Below are 6,575 nucleotides of genomic sequence, written 5' to 3'. Positions count from 1 at the left end.
CTTCATTAATTCAGTTGATAACTAAAATCTTGTTTTTCTTTTTGGTCGGACCAAAGGCAAAGGTTTGTCGGCTGGTGACCTTTTGCAATGCAGAAGGCTCTGCTCCAATATCGTATGTTTAAAAAAGGTTTTTTATAATTCATTAAGTATAAATGGTATATTTTACTAAAAATAATATTATTTTTCATTTATTCGTTTTTCCTTGTCGTCGTAGTATACAGCTGTAAAGATTACATACAGACGTAAATTGCATGAATTAACACAAACACTTAAGATTTTGTACAACAATTGCCCTGAATATTTAAAATGTTATGTTACCCCCATGTGCGATGTTGACTTGATAGGCAGGTCCAGAGCTCATCGATTGAGGCTTCTGGCTCCGCGTGTAAATGTTACTGTGCCTGAACAGTGCTTCCAAGTGCAGTGCTATCGTCAGTGGATAGTCTTTCACCAAATTTGTGTATGAACGAGAATTCAAGTGCGTTTAAGAAGAAAATTGAAGAAGCAATATTCTCAAGCTACCATTAATCATTACTTCCTTCCAAATGTTGTTCCTACATAATTGTATCATTACTTTATGGATGTGTGTTGATTTGGGGCAGAGTTGCCCTGTCAGCCCATAATAAAGTTAATTTTGAAACTATACAGCAGTAACAGCACAACATGCAATAGGTTCAGGTTTGGCATTGAAAAAAAATACAATATGTGTGAAATTTAGGCCAAAGAGCACAAAATGTTTTGGAGGTACGTGATCGTCTGTAAAGTTAAAAAAAATCGATATGCCGGCGTTATATATTATTGAGTGCATGCTGTAAAAAAATAGGCACAGATACCTTTTTTGTTCCGAATTCACATACCTGCGCCAACAAAAGATGCACCACAGCTAAAAGCCGCTCGCTCTTTTCACAAGAGGTTCTCTATTCAGCAATGAACTTTACCTGTGTCAGGTATGAGTCATGCATTCCATCCCCTGGATAAGCCCTAAAACCTCCCGAGTAAAATAGGTCGAAGTGAATTATACCGTCTCACATAGCTTCTAAGAAATATAAAATTTTCCCTGATCCATAAATAATATTATTAAGCAGACAACGATATCTTCTAAAGCTGGCATTTCAAAAAAAAACTTTGGAAAGAACTTTAAGAAATAATTGATTATTTTGGAAATAATTAAAATTTTAACGACAATTTTTATATTTTAAATAAAAATTCAATTTCGACCACAGTGACACAGTGTTGCACAGCACAGAAATGCTATTCTTTTGCCATCTCCTAAATGCCTCTGCAAGTACACAATCATGTAAGGCATAATAATCACATACTCGCGTCTCTTGTGCTGCGTTTTGCGTTTTATTATGAAAGGTGTTATTCACTTAAGTGCGGCAGGCGAGAAAAGAGACCACCTGCGAGCGTTCTCGCTCATTGCTGCTGTGCATGAGCAAAGAGGCGACCTACGACTTTAATTATATGTTATTTGCGTATTAATGCCAATAACACACTGCTCTCGCCTCTGACGGCTGGGCTGGGTGGGCGAACAATATATTATAATGGCAGGTGCAGTTGCTGCGCTACTGTGTTCACTCTTTGATTTTCATTTTTATACCTTGTGCCAGTGCCCTTCGCTCTGTATGTATTTGCCGATCAATTTGATTTAAATATTAAAAGCAGTGTGCTTTTGCGTCGTTGCAAATTGCGAAATGGTTCAATTTTGGTCACGTCTCACGCTGAACATCCGCATGAATTTAATTAAACTAAATCAACAGGCGCCTAATCGGCAGTTGTGAATGATAATTGGAATTTCTCGTGCCTTGACGAATTTCCATTTTAAATTATTCAATAATTAGCTGCTTAAGATTCACGGGCCATAGCCTAAATAATTTTTAAGCTCTCGCAGCTTCAAGCAGATCTGTGTGTGCATCGAAACGTGACTTTCGGAGCCGCGCGGCAGAGAGAAATTTCCCAATTTCAGATGATTGCCATAATTTTGATAATGGCCGGGCGCCGCAAACGCACTCAAGACGAAAGTAGCTGCAAACACGTTTAGGCCAAGAGAGGATCTGAATGAGCGCTTGATCCATTATCAAATAAGTGAGCACCTCGTCATTACACCAAACATATCGAATTAGATATAATTATACTTGATATTGATTTAATAGCCACTCAGCTAGCCGGCTTTGTAGCTGCTGCGAAAGAAATTAAATCAAAAGAAGTTTGGATGAAAAATGCTAAATGGATGGTGTGTACATGATCATAAAATAAATAGGCATGATCTCCAATTTAAAACAATCACCCTATTCTTTTTTTTCTCTATTTTTTCTCTATTATGTAAGCATGTATTCTAAATAAATTTTAGTTTGTACGTAACAGCTACTCTTAAAATTTTTTTTCCTGTTAATTCTATAGAGTAGGTTTTAAATCTTCATTAAGGTAAAACTAGTCAACTCAAATATGGAGTTAGACTTACGTTTAAAAATCGATAAAAAGAGTGCAACAAGTTTGAAAACGACTACGAATATGGATTGATGGATTACAGAAAAACTTGAATTCATCCCACAATCGTTTTGAATCAGTGTCCCCTTTCTAATTAAATTCCAGGCCTTAAAATTTCAAATTTTTATGTGAAGCTCAGGGTTGCATTTGCTTACCACCCGGTTTTTTACCACTGGTTTTTACCTCTCAATTTTTACCAATTACTTGCGCAATTATTGCAAGAAATGAATTTATTCCATTTTTCTTCATTGAAAATCTAAAATTTCGGTCGGAGTGCTCAAAATTTCCTTCACTGTGCAGATATTTTCTTTTAAATTGCCTCTATCTCTCTAAATTGCCCTATTGCCATTTCTCCAAAAATTTATCCCTGACAATTTTTCAAGTCGAGGGTATTATGCTAATAATTTGAAAATTATTGAAAAATAAGGTGAAAACATTGCCTATGCAAGAAACTGGTAAAAATTTAAAAAAACGTTTTTTACCAATGCACTGCATTGTTTTTAATTTCAAAGATGCGGGTTTTATGCAACCCTGGTTAACCCGAGTTTTGCTTTAAGATCTTGCTTAGAGATGGGTTAATTCCGAGTCACTCAGAGAAAAAGTACTCAATTAGAGACACTTCCGAAGTGTCACTAGCTGAGACACGAAAGAAAGCGCCTCAATTTGAGACACTTGGGTGAGCGGGCCAAGTTTTTCTAAGCTGCTACATTCATGACATTCATGTTAATTGCACTGACCGGGTCGAATTTCATGATGTGTTTTCGAAGCCGAAACCGGGTTTCTGTCGCCGAAATGTTGATGGTTCGACCCCCGGAGCCCTTATGCACATAAATTCACCACTGTAGCACTAATTTCACGCACAATTACACTGCTGAAAAGACTGAAACAACGGAGAAAACACGATGAACACAACCATTATAGAACCATACGCGGGAAACTAAACGCATTAGCAAGCTGTGAATTTAGACTTTCAAGTGAAAACAAAGGGACTGATTGGCCGATTTCAATTTTTTTGACCAATCACGAGTGCTGCCGAGTGCACCCAAATTTAATTTTAGCCAAAGGCGGGAAATGAAGATCGCAAAAAGATACATAATGTCCAAATAAAGACAGATTTTATTGTTCTTTCAAAACAAACCAATAAGTTTAAGAAATTAATTTAAAAGTCAAATAAACTTTTTAATTTGAATTAAAATATAAATACTGCTAATATTTATTAACTTTTTTTTGCTTTTTTTTATCCCTGTCCGAGGACCGGGAAGGGCGCGCACTGCACTAGCACGAATGCTGAAACCCGGGTCCCAATAACACCGCGAACGGATAACATGGGCGTACTAGGCCGCACAGGGACCCAGCCCACTCACGGGGCCACTTGCCTTCCGCACCGAGGACTGCATTGAAACGCTATACATTTGTCCCGTGAAGCCAAATCACGCATGCTGGAAAGGTGCAAAACCAGCAAGTAGCGAGTCGGCGCCGGTGCGCCTCCCAGCCCGTTGAGCAATTTGAGCAATTCAAGTCACTAAACTAACCACTTTTTGCCATTTCTGACATTGGGTAGCCAGTATTAGATCTCCGAACTGCTCAAATACCTCACATTGCTTTGACACTCCTGAGAGTGCCTTAACAATGCGAGCCAACGGGCTTTAAAAAATGTTTTTTTATTAAAAGAAAGTTAAAGAATAATAATATATTATAAAATTAAAAATTTAATAATTTTTTAAAGAACATTTTTTTAATCTCGAATGCTCTGCTGGAAATGATTAACATTGGCCGTTGGTTTCTCTTTCAGGTTATATTTTATTTTCAACTTTGGCTCGTTTTTATTCACTACATACTTGATTCATAGATAAATCTTTGTTTAATCAAAAGTTTTTACACCAATGAACTCGTGCAGTAACAATTGTCTATAAAACAAAACAAAAAATCATTAATGGTTCAAAAGATTTTTTATAAAATATACGACTGATGTCAAAGCAAATCATAAATTTATTGTAATGGCAAACTGTGCCTGAGGAAAATTACATTTTCGGTGATTGACTGACTAATTAATAAATATTGGTTGTGGTTGTTTCATATTGAAGGTGTTAATGTCTTCATGAATCTAGAGTTAGGAAATTGTAAATGAGCCAGAATCTGTGAAAGTAGCAAATTGTTGTTCAGGGGTCGATGGATTTTGAAGAAAATATTTTCACGTACACTTTGCACTAATTGACCGTCAAAACAGTTTAGAAAGCTCCGACTTTCCAATTTTCGCGGGTTTTGCAGGCGTTCAAATGACAAAATCTAGGAATTTTTAGTACTTTATAATTAACTTTGCTCAGGTGGTCCTAGAACAAAAATTAAAAAACCGTGTAACACGTCTCAGCAAGGCAAACAACTTTTAAGTTGATCTCAGAGTAGTAGGTCCCAGGTCAATTTCATAAAAATTGATTTTTTTTCATTTTAACTCAAATTTGAAAGTGAATAAATATATCGATTTTTTTTATTTTTTTCGTATCCATTTTGTAGAGCACAAAAAAACTAAGTTAGTAACGTTAAAATTTGGAATGGCGTTTTGCCTCATTTTATTAATAAAAATTGAAAACCATCGTTTTTTGACGCCGGTAAAAAACGATGAACGACCAAATCTTGACTTCAAATCATCTGATTTAAAAAAACCACATACCGTTAGACTAGTCTCGACGTCTCCAAGTGCAATAAATTGGTATGAGACCCACCAACCCCCAACCCCCTTTTAACCCCCTCAATAACCCGAAATTCAGCATTTTGCGTACTTTTCAACACCTTAGCACGACGTTGACGAGCAACAATTGTCTTCTTCAAAACAATTCAGTTATGTACTTTTTTCACTTCAAGACGAGTCAAACACGGCACTTATTTTTTGTAAATAGGACCACTACAACCCGAGATTTGGGTGCACCAAGTTTTTTTTATTGAGACGCGATGCAATAAAATGCTCGGTGAGCATCAAATCTCGAACTCTACACTAAAAATCTCGTCGCAATTATGAAATTAACTGAGCACACCGCTCAATTTGTCCTTACACCCCTTTCGGGATGTTTCATCCCATTCAACCCCTATTACACAAACCAATCCCATGTGCTTTCATTTTTTGCTTGTCTGAGACTTATAGTTTGAGTAAGTATCGGTATTCCGCAAGCCTTGTAGCCTTTCGCATCTTAATTTAAATGTATTATTGGTATTTATGTACCAATAATGTACTCGAGACTCGGATGAGCATGAACAAAATTAAGGTGGTTTTCCCAATTTTTGACAATCTCAAAAATCCCAAAAAAGAAAGACTAAGAATTAAAGATGTGTGTTATTCTTGAATGAGCTGAGATATATCGTTTTGAAATTTTCTCTATACCCAACTTAAACTTCAATTTGTTAACCTATATCAGAAATTTCGATTTTATTTTTCAGAGTGTTCGCCCCCCTTTGATTTTTTAGGTTCAGATTAAAAATTGAACGCAGCGTCTAGGGGTGAACGGGTTAGAGAATAACTTTAAGTGCCCAAGATAAGCGACGGCCCAAAGTGGCCTGACCGATTTGGCTACAGAAGGGATAAAGAATTTTTGAGTCACTTAAAATTTTAAAAACAAAAAAGTGACTATATTTGTTTCCCACACACTCAAAATTGCGCGTTAGATACACAGTGTGGTGCAGGGAATTCTTGTATGAGCCACACACAAGGCTAATTGCATTAATTATGCATGCCATCAATTAGACTATCCTCTATAATGTGTGCGCTGAACGTTTATTATATCCATATCCTGCTGCGGCTGCTGGAAAGCGCCTCAATAAAATGCAGACCAGAGACTGGCATGTTCAGGAAATCAATAAATTGGAATAATTACGCGCGTGTGAATATTATCAGCTGAGTGCAGTGGTCGGTCTCCTCGGTCCCGTGTGAAATACGTCCCCCTGACTTGCGGGTGTCGCGGAAAATAAATACAATTACAAACCTGTTCTAGCAAACAATATAATAATATAATTGATACTGTCAGTGTCGACAACGAATTTATTAAACTAATGCTCGATTTCGGCTTCCCATATATTTGGGTATTGAAGATTAAGCTTGG

Source organism: Cloeon dipterum, chromosome 4 (genome assembly GCF_949628265.1).
Source record: "Cloeon dipterum chromosome 4, ieCloDipt1.1, whole genome shotgun sequence".
Classification (NCBI taxonomy): Eukaryota; Metazoa; Arthropoda; class Insecta; order Ephemeroptera; family Baetidae; genus Cloeon; species Cloeon dipterum.
The sequence above is the reverse complement of the archived record's forward strand: the minus strand, read 5'-3'. Positions refer to the sequence as shown.